General features: G+C 37.2%; 1 long non-coding RNA gene across 1 annotated transcript in view; it reads left to right on the plus strand.

The window, feature by feature from the left end:
• The window catches only part of LOC147916988 (uncharacterized), a 110,450-nt gene that overhangs the window by 18,103 nt on the left and 73,010 nt on the right, over positions 1 to 19,337 (plus strand). Inside the window, exon 2 of the long non-coding RNA XR_015552352.1 lies at positions 6,176 to 6,277. This is a non-coding gene — a long non-coding RNA (uncharacterized LOC147916988). The remainder of the gene's footprint in view (positions 1 to 6,175; positions 6,278 to 19,337) is intronic.

Raw genomic sequence — 19,337 nt, forward strand, 5'->3', positions numbered from 1 at the left:
TCCTTATTGATCTTCTGTTTGGATGATCTATCCATTGGTGTAAGTGGAGTGTTAAAGTCCCCTACTATTATTGTGTTACTGTCTATTTCTGTTTTTATGTCTGTTAATAATTGCTTTATATATTTAGGTGCACCTACATTGGGTGCGTAGATATTTACAAGTGTTATATCCTCTTGTTGGATTGTTCCCTTGATCATTATGTAATGCCCTTCTTTGTCTCTTTTTACAGTTTTTGTTTTAAAGTCTATTTTGTCTGATATGAGTACTGCTACCCCTGCTTTCTTTTCATTGCCATTTGCGTGGAGTATCTTTTTCCATCCCTTCACTTTCAGTTTGTGAGTGTCTTTAGGTCTGAAGTGTGTCTCTTGTATGCAGCATATATATGGGTCTTGTTTTTTTATCCAGTCAGCCACCCTATGCCTTTTAATTGGAGCATTTAGTCCATTGACGTTTAAAGTAGCTATTGATAAGTATGTACTTACTGCCATTTTTTACTTTTTTTTTTTTTCCCTCAGTGTTTTAGTAGTCCTTCTCTGTTCCTTACTTCTTCTATACAGAATTGATGGTCACTTTAGTTTGACCTCTGTCTGAAAGCTGTACTCTTTAACTACCCTCCTCCCTCCTTTTATGTTTTTGATATCATATCCAACTTCTTTTTGTGCATTTGTATCCATTACGTTCTAATCGTGGAAATAGATAATTTTTCCTATTTGTGGTCTTCTCTTTTCCCCTTAAATCAGTCCCTTTAACATTTCTTGTAACACTGGTTTCTTGGTGACAAACTCCTTTAATTTTTGCTTGTCTGGGAAATTTTTGATCTCTCCTTCCATTTTGAACGATAACCTTGCTGGGTAGAGTATTCTTGGCTGTAAGTTTTTTCCTTTTAGCACTTTAAATATATCATGCCATTCTCTTCTAGCCTGTAAGGTTTCTGCTGAGAAGTCAGCTGATAGCCTTATGGGGTTTCCTTTGTATGTAACTTGACATTCTCTTGCGGCTTTTAGGATTCTCTCTTTATCTTTAATTCTGGACATTTTGATTATGATGTGTCTTGGTGTGGGCCTCTTTGGGTTTATCTTGTTTGGGGCTCTCTGTGCCTCCTGTACCTGGATGTCTGTTTCCTTCCTTAGGTTAGGGAAGTTTTCATCTATTATTTCTTGAAATAGATTCTCTGCCCCCTTGTCTCGCTCTTCTCCTTCCGGGACACCTATAACACGGATGTTAGTGCGCTTGATGTTGTCCCAGAGGTCCCTTAGACTGTCCTCACTCTTTTTAATTCTTTTCTCTTTTACCTGTTCACCTTGGGTAATTTCTTCTAGTCTTTCTTCCAGCTCACAGATCCGTTCTTCTGTATCCTCTACTCTGCTTTTGAGTCCCTCTAATGAATTTTTCATTTCCAGTATTGTATTCTTCATTTCTGATTGGTTCTTTTTTATATCTTCCATTTCTTTGTTGACATTCTCACTGAGTTCATCTATTCTTCTCCCCAGATCAGTTAGCATCCTTAACACTCTTAGTTTGAACTCTCTGTCGGGTAGGTTGCTCATTTCTGTTTCACTTAGTTCCTTTTCTGGGGTTTTGTCCTGTTCCCTTACTTGGAATGTATTCTTTTGCCTCCTCATTTTGCCTCTTTCCCTGTGCTTGTGTCTATGTATTAGGTAGGTCAGCTACGTCTCCTGCTCTTGGATAGGTGACCTTATGTAAGTGATGGCTTAGGAGGCTTCCAGTGTGCTTCCCTCAGTTCTCAATGTTCCAGGGTGGCCCCTATGTGGGCTACGTGTGTCCTTCTATTGTGGCCTGTTAGCTCTCCCTATAGGCGCCCAGGGAGGCTGAGTTATGCTCCTGGCCAGCTGTTGTAATGCTCAGCTGCTTGTAGTTGTTGTGGGCCCTTCAGTCTCTTTATCAGGTGTGAGGAGCCCCAGCACAGTTGGCTGCAAGTTCTAATACCACATCTGTGTTGCAGTATTTCTTTTAAGTGAGTAGGCCCCCAGCGTGGCAGGTTGTTAGGCTCAGGGCCTTAGAATTGCTGTAAACCTCTAGCCTATTAGGTCTCTTGTCAGCTCTCTGAGGATTGCAGCTGGGTGGGGCTGGCCTCAGGCACAGGAGCACCCAATTGTTTCAGGCTTTGGAAGGTGGGGCAAACCTCCTATGTGGGTCTTTGAGAAGCACAAGTCTTCTGCAGCTGACAAGCCCTGCCGCCCACAGGTCCACACACACAGTCAACACAGTCCTGCCCCGTGTGAGCGCCCCGACCTCCCCAAGCGGACCCAGTCTCTCCACGGCGGGAGCCCCACACACTCCGCCACCACCCCACACTCTCCACCCGCTCCTTGTGCACACCCTGCCCCGCTCAAGTCAGCTCAGTTGCCAGGCTGCAGAAAATCCAGTCACCAATCTATGCAGGCCCACACGTTGCCTGAGGGTTTGTTGTTAGGTGGGGCCAGTCTCTAGGGTGGGCTGCCTGCCCTGGCTGAGCTGGATTAAATCGGTGCTCTAGCGGGTGGAGCAGACCCTGGGCTAGCAGGTCTCAGGGAAAACTCCAATGGCGTCTGTGTCAGCACGCTCACACCAGGCCACAACAATGGCCGCCGCCAATGTCCCAGTCCCTGGAGAGGTCTCACCCCTCACCGAGATGCACTCAGGGCCTATTAGGTGAGTCTCTTGTCACCAAAGCAGTGTGCACCTTTCTTTCTGGTGATTTTAGGATGCTTTCTGGAACAGGTGAGTTTGTGCGCGGGCCCTTTAAGAGCCAGTTTTAGTTTCTTTGTGAGCCGGGTTTTCTGGGGATGCTACCCAATGCTTTAGTAGCAGCAAAGTCAGATATTATGCCGCTGGTCTCGATTGTGCTGGGTCCACACAATGCCCACAGCAGGGGCGCTCCCCGGCTCAGGGCCCCGCGTCTCCAGGGAGGCTGTGTACCTGTGAGCTGCTCCCGGCGGCCGTGAAGCTGGCGGCTTGTGAAGGCGGCGTTTTTCCTCTCCGGAAGGGAGTCTCTGCCTCTTCCACCCCAGTCAGGATTGTCCGTTGTTGCAGGAGTTCCTCTTATCCAGTTTTCAGCTCTGTCTCAGGGGTAATTTTTCCACGAGTAGTTGTAAATTGGCTGTGTCCACAGAAGGAGGTGAGTTCAGAGTCTGCCTACGCCGCCATCTTGACTCCCTCTCTGCACTGGGTTTTAAATATACCCTTGACATCCCTAATTGCAATACTACTTATTGCCCTGTTCTGGTAAACACCTGCTTTAGAGCAGTCATCCCATTCAAACTCCAGATACAACTGCCAGGTGTTTCTGATAGATGACACCGGTCGCTAAGCTATAAATGACAGTCATTTGTAATCATGAAGCCTCCAAGAATGTAAAAGGAAAAGTTGACTTATTCGGCAATAACCTGGAATCGTGAAGTAGTCTATTTTGAATATTAGCTCAGTTCTACTAGGCCATGTGGACTGGTGAGCAAGAAAATAATTAAATTGTAGAAAATCTAGAGGATAGTGCCATAATTTATGAAGTTTTTAAACAAAGTTAGTGGTATGTTTTTCTTTAGGTTTTGGAATCAATTTGATTCTTTAACAGCAAGGATTTTATTCAATTTTGCTGTATTAAAATCATTTTTTTGCCAAGATGACTCAACTTCAGAATCCAAAAAAATTAGATAATTAGATTTCCAGTTATATCAAACCATGAGCTTAATCGTTATGCTCTAATTTGAGATGTGCATTTCCTTGTAATTGATCCCTTTAATAATTTTACCACATGTTGTTCTTCTCTGATGACCTTGGCAATTTTGATCATAGCCAAGGTCATCAAAATTTTTACATGGAGTTGCTAAGTCCAAGGGGGTAACATTATATTGTATCTCCTGGAGTACATAGAATACAATGAGAATAGTGTTCCTTGGAGTTGGGCAAAGTGGTGGCACTGATATTTAGAATGTACAGAAGCAAATTGCTCCTGCAGTAGACTGAATTTTTGTGTCCCTCCAAAATTCGTATGTTGAAGTCCTAACCCCCAGTGTGACAGTTTTTGGATGTGGGGCCTTAGGAAGGTGATTAAGGCATGAGGGAGGAACCCTCATGAATGGGATCAGTGCCCTTTTAAAGGGGCTGAAGAGACCAAAGTTCTCCGCTTCATCATATGAGGACACAGTGAGAAGACAGCAGCCTGTGAACCAGTAAGCAGGTCCTCATCAGAGACCAAATCTGCCAACACCTTGATCTTGGACTTCCAGAAATATGAAACATAAATTTCTGTTGCTTATAAGCCACCTAGTCCGTGGTATTCTGCTAGAGCAGCCCAGATAGGCTAAAATAGCTCCTCTAAAATGGAACAAGTTATTGTTCCAAGTTCCACAAAATCTCTAGGAAACATTCTAAACACACCACCTTCTCCAAAGGTGAATCATTTTTTAACTTCACAGCACATTTTCTCTTTGATTGAAAACATGGATTTTTGAAACAAACTCAGTTAAAGGTAAAATGTTTCTGTAACCAAATTAGAGACTGTGATATTTAAACTATAAAGATTCCTATTTAAAAGTAGTTGTTGATTTGTTTCCAAGGCTATGAGGGGAATAAAGTAGAAATTTAAATGGCAGGCTTGACGAGAGAGGTCAAAGTTGCCACAGGCAAATGGAACGTGAAGTTTGAAATCTTCCATGCTACGCTAAACTCCGAAGCTATTATTTTTAGGAGGGTTCTAAAGTTGGCAATCAAAATTCTCCCATTCTTAGATGAAAAACAGTGAATTTAATGTAATGCTCTTAAAAATAAATATACTCGATTGGATGTTTGGTTACTTTAGAGCAGGATAATCTGATCACAAACCCCAGGAAAAAGAAAGGAAAATGCATCTGGGAAATGTTTTTGAAAGTGAGAACTTGGATCTCCTCGCACATATTTCCTTTAGTTTCATCACATAAAGCTACAGCTTTTTCAGATATTTCCAGAAAACTCCCCTATTGGTCAATGAGTTTTCCCATTTCCTGCACATGTTCATACTGTGTGTATCTTCTGTTGTTCAAATCTCAACATCATGGTTTTCTGTAGTTGGCTAAACCTGACTAAAACAAAAGTATCTTCAAACCCTAGTGTCTAACGTGATGAATCTGACAGATCTGCCACATAAACCTCTGAAAAGGGGGAGAAATAACACGTTTGTTTTTTAGAGTTTTCATTATCATCATGATAATCCGAACTTCTGCTTGCTGGTCAAGTTCGGGAGACAATTCGTGTCTACCTTCTATTCTACTAAATGGTGCCTGTGTATAAGTGAAGACAAAATCCATACAACTGTTAACACAACAGTCATGCTACTAAATAGCTGTTCATCCACATTTTCTGTAAACTTTAGCTCTAAGAGTAAAATCAAATATAATGATATAAATTGCTGTGAAAGAGAGAAAAAAGCTAATGATTGTCCTCAGGATTAGTGGAACTCTCCTTCTCTTCCTACATAATTCACAGCCAATGTCCTCTGACCTTAACATCCCCAAAAAAGGCAACTTTCTTGCCTCTCCTCTTGCTTTCAGGCTCAAATACAATATGAACTTCTTGCCATGGAATAAAAAGGCCTTTTATAATTTGATTCTAATTTTTTTTTGTCCAGGTTTCTGAAACTATAGGAGAATAGATTACAGCCTAATAAGCAAGGGAACTTTGAAGAGAATTATCCAAAGATGGAATTGGTTCTTATCACAGGTGGTGGGTTTACTCTCAGTGGACAACCACTTGGCAGTACTGTTTCAGATGTGATAGACATGCAAATGGAAAAACAGCATAGAGTTAATGCATGGTCAGACTCCCAAAGCTCAAATCACAACTTCTCTACTTTACTAGCTTCATGCATATAGGCACATTACTTTTGTGTGTTTATCATCATCATACTTACTTCATAAAATTGTGTGAAGATCAAATCAGCTACCATACATAAATGAGGTAATCATATAATTTATCATCCAAATCGAGTTACCTTTGAGATTGAAGAGGAGATTATTAATAATTATGTCAAGACAACAGGTGTTCTATCCTGGACATTCTACATAGAACACATTTTAAACACTGCCTGGCACAAACAAATGATGAGTAGATGTTAACTCTTATTATTGTTGTGATATTACTATTGTTTTTTTAGTTCTTTTAATGAAAGAGATGACCCTTAAGGTTTCTTCTCTTCCTTAAGGTTCTAAGATTTGCTGATACATAGCTGTCATTTGCCAGCCCTGGTGATTCCACTACTAAATGATCCAGCTCAGCAGGGAGCTGAGAGAAAGACCTGTGCATGGTAAGTGTGAAGAAATATGTTTTTTCCCAGAATCAATGTGCTTTGTCTTCAGCGCACCAGCTAAGCATAAAATGGAGAATACCTCTGTCAAATCTGTGGAGAAGACCACTTTATCACAGTGGCAACTTCCTTTCTTCCTATCAACTTTGTATCATAAAAGATGAGTAAATTGTGTTGATGTTCTCTGTTATGTCATGCACTGACATGATTGATATGAGCCAACCTTCATGTTGCATAAGAGAAGAGAAAATAATGGCACCTTGCAGCCAATGGAGAGTGTCAGGCACAGAGGATCTCTCTGAGTCTCTGCAGTTGCCCAGAAACATTTATACTATTATTTCTCTTCAAGCTAAGAAGAAAAAAAAATGAAGTCACATTTTTACAAGATAGGATGTAGTTGAGGGAGTATATTAATGATTTTTCTATACTGTAGTTAAAGAATAATTTTCAAAAAAGGTAATAAAATGACTCTCAGCCATGTATATGTTGAACATGTGCTAAAATGTTATTTAATTCATTAAGGAAATAAGGGAAATAGCAGATGTCAAACCATTTCAAAGGAGAATCCAAAGAACCGACATATTGCAGATCAGGACTACTGAAATGAATGTGTGAATGGAAGGCTAAACTAGCTTCTTCCAGAGTGGGAGAGGAAAGTCAATTGAACTTCTGACAAGCAGAATTTACATGTCTCTAGACATAAATTATTTTGCATTGTTATCAGTTATCTACAACCACCCATGCTGGTTGTAATGTAGCTCCCATATAGTCTGAATCAGATATCTCAAGGATAAGCTCTAGGCTAGGAGCTGACAAACTACAGCTGAGGGCAAGCCATCTGTTTTTGTAAATAAAGTTTTATTGGAACACAACTATGCCCACTTGTTTATGTATTGTGTATCATACTAAATGACAGAGTTGAATAGATGTAACCTTATGGCCTGTAAACCTAAAATATTTACCATTGGGCCCTTTAAGGAAAGATTTGCTGGCCCTTGCTATAGATAATGCATAGGTTTCCACTGAAGCACAGATTTTCCCCTATATCATGTAGTAGTAAAAAAAAGAATTTGGGAATTAGATAAATCTAGATTCAAATCTTAACTTTATTACTTAAGTTTAAGTATATATACTTAAGTGTATCATTTTAGGCAAGTTACATAAACTTCTAGATATTTAGCTATTAAACAAGTATAAAAACATTATTTTTTATTAAATAATTATGATAATACCTCTCTTTTATGGTTATCATAAAGATGAACTAAAATAGTAGATATAAAGAGTCTAGTAGAATTTTTAGATAGAAAGTGGTAGGGGGTTCAAAAAAATGTTAATTTCTATTCATCATCTTCTATCAGAATTCATCCTTAGAGCCAAAACTACCTGTAAGTTAACAGCCTAAAATTACTGGGCTTCTCATCAAAAGAGAGTTGGCCATTCACGCTGCCTGCAATAGATCTGGCCACCATACTATTCTTTGGGACAATAAAGAGCAGCCTAGTGTATCAGCCAGCACAATAAATTGGAGATTAGGCGATTAGAGACCCAGCCTGGTGAACTTGGAGAACTCTCAAATCTCTCTGGTTGTCAATTACTTTATCTCTAAAGTGAAAGTGTTGAGCTAGAAGTAGAGAACTGTTGGAGTCCTTCAAGGCCCTGAAAATCTGTGAAATGATGCCACAATAGCCTCTTTCTCCTATCCTTTCACAGCTGAGAGTCAAGTTTTGGGTAAAGGGAAAAGATGACGGGAAATAGAAGCCATATAAAGAGCAATTCTTTTTTCAGCATAATGCTATTGCTTTCTTCTTATATTTTCTAACAGGTATTCCTTTAGGCAGAAGATAGTGTCTGATACAGTCTTTGTTATCCATCCACTCTGCTTCTTATAGAGTTGAGTTCTGTGCACACTGACACTTAATTAATACCCAGTGAAGACAGAGATAATTCTTTAATGATTATTATCATTAACTGTTCCTCATAATATCCCTGGGAAGCACTGTCAGTATAATTGCCTCGGTTTTACAGGTGAGAAATCTGAAGCCCAGAAAAGGTGGAGCCACATGGCTAAAGTCACACAGCTAGTAATTAGCAGAGCTGGGAATAGAATTCAGCATCCCATGTCCTGGGATTTTGTTCAAACAAAATTATAACCACAGCCTGCCAAGGGACTAGGAGCCTTGGGGAAAGACAACCATCTGAAAAGACCAGAGGCTTTATACTGCCAGCCAAAAGCTCTGAGCAGAGTGGGCTCCTGGGAAGCTATTTATTTCTCACACATTAATATATTTTCTCAATCCTTGTGATGATCTCTATATGAAAAGTGTCGTTGTGATTCTAGATACCTTGTTAACATGGGTTTCTAATTCTTGGGTGAAATGTCTAGGCTTAAAGACATGAGCCAGCAATGAAGTTAGTGAATTTAAGGTATTGGTAATTAAGAAAGTAGGTGACACATGAACCATTATTTATTTCATTCACTTACCCAACAAATATTTATTGAATGCCTACTACCTGCCAGGCACTGATCTAGACATTAGGAATACAGCCGTTAACCAAAGTTCCTCTCCTGATGGATTTTACAATCTGGTGAGATATGGAAAATAAGTAAGCAAATATATAATATAAGGTTAGTATTAACAAACGCAATGGAAAATCATAAAATAAGTTTAAGAAAAGAGAATAGACAGAGTTCAGGGAGTTTGCTGTTTATATACAATTGTTAGGAAGAGCCTTTCTAGGGAGATAACATTTGAGAAGAAAACTAAATAAAGTTAGGAGGTGATGCTGGAAAAAAGTAGCTGGAGGATTTGATGTGCTCCAAGGCCTCAAGATATCACATGCTTAGTGTGTTCATGGAATTAGCCCCAAGTAGGCCAGTAGGGATGGAGCACGGTGAGTAAGGGGAGAACGTCAGAAAATCATGTTGGAGAGAAAGCTGAGCAGGCTTATAGGCCATGGTAAAGACTTTGAGTTTTATTCTAAGTGAGAAGAGAAAGCATTGGAGGGTTCGAGGGAGAGACGTAACATGCTCTAATTTATATTTTACATTGCCATTCCAGTAGTGCCATGGAGAATGGACCATAGTGAGTATAGAATGAGAGAAGAGAGAATTCAGAGGTCATTGCGTAGCTGGGGTGAGAAATTATGGAGTGGTTATTGTGGAAGTGGTGGATAAATTTTGGAGATGGGATATACTTTGAAGATAAAGCCAACTTACATTCTAATGGATTGGGTGTAGAATGTGAAAGAAAGAATCCAAGTTTTTGGCCTAAGCACCCCTAGAGACTGTTGGTATATTGACTGAGCTAGAGAACACAGATGAGGAAAAATTGGGGAGGATGCAAGATGTCAGTATCGGACAAGTTAAATTTGAGATGTTTATTTGAAATCTGAGTGAAGCTGTTCACTAGGTAGTAGGACTCGTGAGTCTGTAGTTCAGAGAAGTTGGAATTAAACATATTTTTGAAGTTATTAGTGTGTAGATGCAATTTAGACCGTAGAACTGGTCTAATTTAGACCATAGAATCCCTGACCATAGAACTGGTCAAGATCTCATCAAGAAAGTAATTAAAGATTGAGCCCTGGGGCATTGCAATGTTTAGATTGAAAAAAGTGAAGGAAGATCCATATTGTAAACTGAGAAGAGGAAAAGCCAGGAGACTATGGGATCCCACAGGACAGGTGAAGCATATTTCAAAAGAGGCATGTTTGGGGGCTGGCCCAGTGGCATAGTGGTTAAGTTCGTGTGCTCCGCTTTGGTGACCCAGGGTTCACAGGTTCGGATCCCAGGCACGGACCTATACACTGCTTACCAAGGCATGCTGTGGCAGGCATCCCACATATAAAGTAGAGGAAGATGGGCACGGATGTTAGCCCAGGGCCAATCTTTCTCAGCAAAGAGGAGGATTGGTAACAGATGTTAGCTCAGGGCTAATCTTCCTCACCAAAAGTAAGAAAAAAGAGGGCATGTTTGCCTGTGTCAAATGCTGTTGAGAAACTGAACTAGAAGAGGACTGATAACTGACTGTTGAATTCGGTAACGTGGACTTTGGTAACAAAGTCCTTGATGACTTGACAGAAATGGTTTTAGTGGAAAAGTAGGAATGAAAACTTTGTCAGAGAGCATTCAAGAGAGAATTGGAAGAAAAATATTGGAAAAAAGACCAAAAAAATTTCCTTTTGAGATGTTCTAAAGAAAAGATCAAAGAAATTGGGCAATAACTGGATGGTGATGTCAGGCAAAGAAATAACTTCTTTTTTTAACGTAGGAGATAGTACTTCATGTTTGAATGCTTATTGGAATAATGTAGCAAAGAAAGGCTTGCCGGGCAAAGGGACGAGGAATTGATGGGGGTGATAGGCAGTGAAAGTTTATAGAACCAATGAATTAGAAATTCTTGTGGGTTTAAAAATCAATTGGATTTGTGTTACTGGAAGGATTGAGTTGGAAATATAAGAGATAAGAAAGCGCAATGCTTGAAGTTGAGGTCTTGTCAATAGACAAGGTCCAAGGGTGTAGGAGAGTGAGGCTATTGCCTCCTTGTACGTTACACTTGCAAATTCATTGATCCCCAAGAGGACAAGTGCTAATTTTGTTTTCAATTTTCACCATAAATACTCAAAATATATGTATCTAGAATAAAATGTAAATATAATTAAACATTCCCTATTTATAGGATGTTTATGCTTTGTGTATTCATAGCATTCGGCAATGGAAGTGGATAAAGGAGAAGGTATAATTGCTGGAGTACAGGCTGGGTGTAGGCTCCAGGGCACAAGTGGATGGACTGACTTTAGGATTAGTGACAATCCATCCATTCTAACAGAAAGGAAGGTGGAGTATATGAAGACAAATAGAGACAAGTTGGTAAGCTTGGAAGAAATATGAAGATATGGAAACTGTGTCCTGATTGCAATTTCCTCAGTGAAATGAGAAGCAAGAACTGCAAAGAAGGGAGAGTGAATTGAGTGGGCAAACGGAAGAGGATTGCTAGGCAGCCCTGAGGGCCTGTGTGAGGTCTGAGGTCATAAATTTAAAGTGAGACCAGCCAACACATTTATATGTAGTATAATATTAGGGTTTTCTGTTGAAATAAATTTTTTTATTGAAATCCCACTTCATCTTTTTTTGTTTACTACCATCAAACATAATATCTTCAGGCAATGAGAAGAGGATTTTGTTTACATGAAAATTGGATGATAAAATTAGGCAGCCCTCATCCACTCTTCTAGAAGCAAATAGACTCTGTACTTAAACGAATTTCTTTGCTTCAATTGAAGAGTTTTTCAGATACATTCCTTCTTCTAGAGATATGCATGTTAACAGACTTTCATTTTATATTTTGAGAAGAAATAACTTTGTATATTATATGTCATAATATTGATTATGTAAAATGTAGAAGAGTCAGTTAAAAATATAAGGAAATAAAAATCATCAGTGTTCCCATCAACCAGTGATAATCACTAGTAATGTATTAATATATTCTTTCTGGGACTGTCTATGTAAATAGATTTATTATGTCTCCCAATGGGGACCATACTTTAAAAAGTTTTATTATATACTTATTTAAATATAATAATATATATACTAAATGTCTTTCAATGTCATTCTTCTAGCATACCGTTTTTAATGAATTCTTCTGTGTGATATTCTCAATCATATTATACACAGCTTCTTCGTGCAGCTGAAAATTGATTCTAAAGTTCAATGGAAGAGATAAAGTCTAAAAATATCTAAGAATAATCGGAAAAAACAAAAAATAACAATAAAAATGTGCATATATTTTAACCCTAGCAATGCCATTTTTAAGATATATGTTATAGAAATATTAGTACTTCTGCAAAATAACATTTGTATAGGAAAACTTACTGAGGCTTTACTTCTAATAATTCAAATTAAAAAATCACTCAAATGTTTTTCAGTAGGTGACCAGGTAAGTAAATGATGATATATTCAATTTAAAAGACAGGGTTTTCAGGACATATTGTCCAGTGGAAAAAAAAAATCATCAAGTAATAGGTATAATATGATGTTTTTAATGAAAATGGAATAAAGAACAGCAAAACTTTCTATATTTAAATGCATATAAAAGAAAGTCTACGAGGCTATACACCAAACCAATTACAGTCATAATCTCTGTGACAAGAAATGGGATTTGGGAAAAGACAAATAGAATAATTATGTAAGAAATCATTACATTTTTACTCTGTGTATTTGTGATTGGTTTACTTTTTTATATTGAGAATGTGGTTATACATTATTTATCAATTATTATTTACGTATATATTTGTGTATATATTTAAACAGTACATATTTACATTTTATAAAGCACCAAAATAAAAGTATTAACAAAAGTGAGATTTATTGGCAAATTTTTGGAGCTTGTTATAGTTAACTTTATCTGGGACATGTGTGTTTATGGATGTGGGCAGTTGAGGTCTCGTTAAATAAGTGAATTTTAAGTTAAGGTGCAAAGAATTAGCACATGTTAGGCAAAAATATCAGAGACATAGGAAACAGCACGTGTGAAAGCTCAGAGGTAAGAAGGAGTGTGACATATTTGAGGAACAGAACTAAAGAATGGCTGAAGCATCAAGATTAATGAGGGGAATACAGATCATGAAGGGTCCTGTAATCCATGCTAAGATTTGGAGATCATATTAGAGAGCAGTAATTAAAGAGTTTTTAAGTTAAGGAGTGACGTGATCAGATTTACATTTAAAAAATCTCAGGTGTGCTTGGGAGTGGAGACTGCATTGGAAGAGAGCATATTTGGATAGGGAAGACCTGTCCACACAGAGTGGTCCAGATGAGACAAGATAGTAAAGTGGACAAGTATGGTAGCAATGGATATGGAAGCAACTGGATTGATTCAAAGAATATTTATGAAGGGGATTTACAGGAATTGCTGGTAGGTTGGATATGAAAGTAAAGACAAAAAAAGTCAAGGTTTATGCTTTAAAGAAGAGGCACATGTAAAACACACAGAAAGGTTGCAAGTATAACAATGAAAAGATATAGATGAGGCAAGTAATTACTTAGATCTAAATATTTAAGAACTTCTGTAAATTGATAAGGAAACAAAGCCCTATTTATTTATTTATTTTTCCAGCTTTATGGAGATATTATTGACACATAACATATGTAAGTTTAAGGTATACAATGTGATGATTTGATACATATATATTGTAAAATGATTACCACAATAAAGTTAGTTAACACCTCCATTCCTTCACATAATTATAACTTTCTTTGTAGTAATAACATGTAAGATCTACTCTCTTAGCTACTTTCAAGTATATAATACTTTAATTTTAATTATAGTCACCATGCTGTACATTAGATCCCCAGAACTTATTCATCTTATATCTGGAAGTTTGTACCCTTTGACTAACAGCTCCCTATTTGCCCCACTCTCTATCCGCTGACAGCCACTATTCTACTTTCTTTTTCTGAGTTGAGCTTTTTCAGATTCCACATATAAGTGAGAATATACAATATGTGTCTTTTCTCTATCTGACTTATTTCATATAGCATAATGCCCTCAAAGTTCGTCCATGTTGTCACAAAGGCAGGATTTCCTTCTTTTTTTATGGCTGAATAGTATTCCTCTGTGTGTGTGTGTGTGTGTGTGTGTGTGTGTGTGTGCGCGCACTCATGTAAGCCACATTTTCTTTATTTATTCATCCTTCAATGGACACTTAGGTGGTTTCTATATCTTGGCTAATGTGAATAATGCTGCAATGAACATGGCAGTGCATATATCTCTTGGAGATAGTGATTTCATTTACTTCGGATATATACCCAGAAGTGGGATTGCTGGATCATATAGTGGTTCCATTTTTAATTTTCTGAGGAGACTCTATATTGTTTTCTATAATGGCTGTACCAGTTCATATTCCCTCCAACAGTGCACAAGGTTCCCTTTTCTCCACATCCTCTCCAGCATTTGTTATCGCTTGTCTTTTTGATAATAGCCATTCTAACAGGCCTGAGGTGACATATTGTGTTTCTTTTGTTTTGGTTTTGGTTTTGGTTTTGGTTTTCACTAAGGAAGATTTGCACTAAGCTAACATCTGATGCCAGTCTTCCTCTTTTTTTGCTGAGGAAGAGGAAGAGTCACCCTGAGCTAACATCTGTTGCCAGTCTTCCCCTATTTTGTGTGTGGGCTGCCGCCACATGGTCACTAATGAGTGGTGTAGGTCTGCACCCAGGAACCAAACCTGGGCCGCTGAGGCGGAGCGTGCTGAACTTAACCACTAGGACACCGGATCTGGCCCTCATTGTGGTTTTGATTTTCTTTTATGATTTCTCTTACGGTTAGTGATGTTGAGCATCTTTTCATGTGCCTGTTGACCATTTGAATGTCTTCTTTGGAAAAATGTCTTTTCAAGTTTTCTGAGGATTTTTTAATCAGATTGTTTGGTTTTTTGCTATTGAGTTGTATGAGTGCCTTATATATTTTGGATATTAGCCCCTTATCAGATATGTGCTTTGCAATTATTTACTCCATTCCATATGTTGATTTTTCATTTTGCTGATTGTTTCTTTTGCTGTACAGAAGCTTTTTAGTTTGATATAGTGCCACTTGCCAATTTTTGCTTTTGTTGCTTCTGTTTTTGATATCATATCCAAAAAGTCATTGCCCAGACCAATGTCAAGGAGCTTCTTCCCTATGTTTCTTCTAGGAGTTTTATGGTATTAGGCCTTATATTTATTTTAATCCATTTTGAGTTAATTTTTGTGAGTGGTGTAAGACAGGGATCTAATTTCATTCTTTTGCATGTGAATATTCAGTTTTCCCACTTCCATTTATTGAAGAGACTATCTTCTGCACATTGAGAATTCTTGGCACCCTTATCAAATATTAATTGATCATATATGTGTGGGTTTATTTCTAGGCTCTGAATTACAGTCCATTGATCTAAGTGTTGGTTTTTACATCAGTACCATACTGTTTTGATTACTATAACTTTGTAATAAAGTTTAAAATCAGGAATTGTAATGCTTCCAGCTTTGTTTTTCTTTTTTATGATTGCTTTGGCTATTCAGGTTCTTTTGTGTTCCATAAGAATTTTAGGATTGTTTGTTCTATTTCTGTGAAAAATGACACTGGAATTTTGATAGAGATTGCATTGAATCTGTAGATCACTTTGAGTAGTATGGACACTAAAAATATTAATTCTTCTGATCCATGAACACAAGATATCTTCCCATTATTTGCGTCTTCTTAAATTTGTCAATGTCTTGTTATTTTCAGTGTATAGATCTTTCACCTCTTTGGTTAAATTTATTCTTAAATATTTTATTATATTTTATGTTATTATAAATGGGATTTTCTTCATTTCTTTTTCAGATCATTGTTAGTGTATAGAACTGATTTTTGTGTGTTGGTTTTGTATCCTGCAACTTTACCGAATTCATTTATTAGTTCTAATAGTTTTTTGGTGGAGTCTTCAGAATTTTCTATGTAAAAGATCATATCACGTGAAAACAGACAATTTTACTTCTTCCTTTCTAATTCTGATGCCTTTTATTTCTTTATCTTGCCTGACTGCTCTAGCTAAGACTACTAGTACTACATTGAATAAGAGCAGTAAGAGTGAGTATTCTTGTCTTGTTCCTGAAAAGTTTTCAACTTTTCACCATTGAATATGAAGTTAGCTGTGGATTTGTTATATATGGCCTTTATATGTTGAGGTATGTTCCTTCTGTACCCAAATTGCTGAGCATTTTCATCACGAAAGAATGTTGACTTTTGTTAAATGTTTTCTCTGCATCTATTGAGATTACGATATGATTTTTATCTTCAATCTATTAATGTGGTATACCACATTTAATGATTTGTATATGTTGAGCTATCCTTGCATCCCAGGAATAAATCTCACTTGATCATGGTGTATGATCCTTTTAAAGTGCTGTTCAATTTGGTTTACTAGTATTTAGTTGAGAATTTTTGCATCTATAATCATTAGGGATATTGGCCTTTAGTTTTTTTTTCTTGTAGTGTCCTTATCTGGCTTTGGCATCAGGATAATTCTGGTCTCAAAATGAGTTTGGGAGTGTTCCCTCTTCTTCAATTTTTTCAATTCCTCTTCTTCAAACATTAGTTTCAGAAGAATTGGTGTTAATTCTTCTTAATTGTTTGGTAGAATTCAACAATGAAACCAGTTGTTCCTGGGCTTTTCTTTGTTGGGACGTTTTTGCTCACTGATTCGATCTCCTTGCTGGTAATTAGTCTGTTCAAATTTTTTATTTCTTCATAATTCAATTTTGGTAGGTTTTGTGTTTCTAGGAATGTGTCCATTTCTTCTAGGTAATCCAAATTATTGGCATATAATTGTTCATAGTAGCCTCTTAAGATCTTTTGTTTTTGTGTGGTGTCAATTGTAATGTCTCCTCTTTCATTTCTAATTTTATTTATTGAGTCTTTTCTCTTTTTTCTTAGCTAATCTAGCTAAAGTTTTGTCAATTTTGTTTATCTTTTTTTAAAAAATGGGCTCTTAGTTTCATTGATCTTTTCTATTGTTTTTCTGGTCTTTGTTTCATTTATTTCTGCTCTTTGTTATTCTTTTCCTTCTGCTAACTTTGGGCTTAGTTAGTTCTTTCTTTTTTTCTAGTTCCTCAAAGCGTAAAGTTAGGTTATTTATATGAGTTTTTTTCCCCTTAATTTAGGAGTATATTACTTATAAACTTTCCTCCTAGAACTGCTTTTGCTGCATCCTATAAGTTTTGGTATGTTTTGTTTCCATTTTCATTTGTCTCAAGATTTTTTTGATTTTCATTTTGATTTCTTCTTTAACCCATTGATTGTTCAGTAGCATGTTGCTTAATCTCCACATATTTGTGAATTTTCTGGTTTTCCTCCTGTTAATTGATTTCTAGTTTCATACCATTGTGGTCAGAAAAAAAATACTTGGTATTATTTCAATCTTACATTTGCTAAGGTTTGTTTTGTGACCTAACATATGATCTATCCTGGAGGATGTTTCACGTGTGCTTGAGAAAAATATGTACTCTGATGCTTTGTGATGGAGTATTCTGTATTTGTCTATTAAGTCCATTTGTTCTATGGTATACTTCAAGTCCAGTGTTTCCTTATTTATTTTCTGCCTAGATGATCTGTGTGTTGTTTAAAATGGAATGTTGAAGTCTCCTACTATTGTTGTATTATTATTTTTCCCTTCAGATCTTTGAGTATTTGCTTAATAGATTTAGCTGCTTTGATATTGAGTGCATACATATTTGCAATTGTTATATTCTTCTTGATGAATTGACCCAATCGTCATTATACAATGACCTTCTTTGACTCTGGTGGCAGTTTTTTACTCCTATTTTGTTTGATATAAGTATGGCTACTCATGCTTTTTTTAAGTTTCCATTTGCACAGAATATCTTTTTCTACCCCTTCACTTTCCGTCTGTGTGCCCTGAAAGCTGAAGTGTGTCTCTTGTTGACAGTATATAATCGGGTATTGTTTTTTAATCCATTCAGTCACTCTATGCTTTTTTTTTTTTATTCTACATTTTTTTTATTGATGTTTTAATGGTTTCTAACATTGTGAAATGTTGGGTTGTACATTTTTGTTTGTCCATCACCATATATATGACTCCCTTCACCCCTTGTGCTCACCCCCCACCCCCACTGCCCCTGGTAACCACAGTCCAGTTTTCTCTGTCCATGTGTTGGTTTATATTCCACATATGAGTGAGATCATACAGTGTTTGTCTTTCTCTTTCTGGCTTATTTCACTTAACATAATATGCTCCAGGCCCATCCATGTTGTTGCAAATGGGACGATTTTGTCTTTCTTTATGGCTGAATAGTATTCCATTGTATATATATATACCACAATTTCTTAATCCAATCATCAGTCGAGGGACACTTAGGTTGCTTCCACTTCTTGGCTATGGTGAATAATGCTGCAATGAACATAGGGGTGCATAAGCCTCTTTGGATTGTTGATTTCAGGTTCGTTGGATAGATTCCCAGTAGTGGGATAGCTGGATCATAGGGCATCTCTATTTTTAATTCTATGAGGAATCTCCATACCGTTTTCCATAGAGGCTGCACCAATTTGCATTCCCACCAGCTGTGTATGAGGGTTCCTGTTTCTCCACATCCTCTCCAACATTTGTTGTTTTTTGTCTTGGTGATTATAGCCATTCTAAGGGGCCTGAGGTGATATCTTAGTGTTGTTTTGATTTGCATTTCCCTGATGACTAGTGATGTTGAGCATCTTTTCATCTGCCTATTGGCCATCTGTATATCTTCCTTGGAGAAGTGTCTCTTCATTTCCTCTGCCCATTTTTTTATCAGGTTTTTTGTTTTTTTGTTGTTCAGTTGTGTGAGTTCTTTATATATTATGGAGATCAACCCCTTGTCAGATGTATGTATTGCAAATATTCTCTCCCAGCTGGTGGGTTGTCTGTTCATCTTGATTCTGGTTTCGTTTGTCTTGTAGAAGCTCTTTAATCTGATAAAGTCCCACTTGTTTATTTTTTCTTTAGTTTCCCTAGTCTGGGTAGGCATGTCATCCGAAAAGATTCCTTTAAAACCAATGTCAAGTAGTGTGTTGCCTATATTTTCTTCTATGAGTTTTATAGTTTCAGGTCTCACCTTCAGGTCTTTGATCCATTTTGAGTTAATTTTTGTGAATGGCGATAGCACATGGTCCACTTTCATTCTTTTGCATGTGGCTGTCCAGTTTTCCCAACACCATTTATTGAAGAGACTTTCCTTTCTCCATTGTATGTTCTTAGCACCTTTGTCGAAAATTAGCTGTCCGTATATGTGTGGTTTTATTTCTGGGCTTTCAATTCTGTTCCATTGATCTGTGTGCCTGTTTTTGTACCAGTACCATGCTGTTTTGATTACTATTGCTTTGTAGTATGTTTTGAAGTCAGGGATTGTGATACCTCCTGTTTTGTTCTTTTTTCTTAGGATTTCTTTAGCTATTCGGGGTCTTTTGTTGCCCCATATAAATTTTAGTATTCTTTTTTCTATTTCTGTGAAGAATGTCATTGGGATTCTGATTGGGATTGCATTGAATCTGTAGAT

Source organism: Ceratotherium simum, chromosome 5, assembly GCF_057802395.1.
Source record: "Ceratotherium simum simum isolate JZ-2026a chromosome 5, ASM5780239v1, whole genome shotgun sequence".
In the NCBI taxonomy this organism is placed as follows: domain Eukaryota; kingdom Metazoa; phylum Chordata; class Mammalia; order Perissodactyla; family Rhinocerotidae; genus Ceratotherium; species Ceratotherium simum.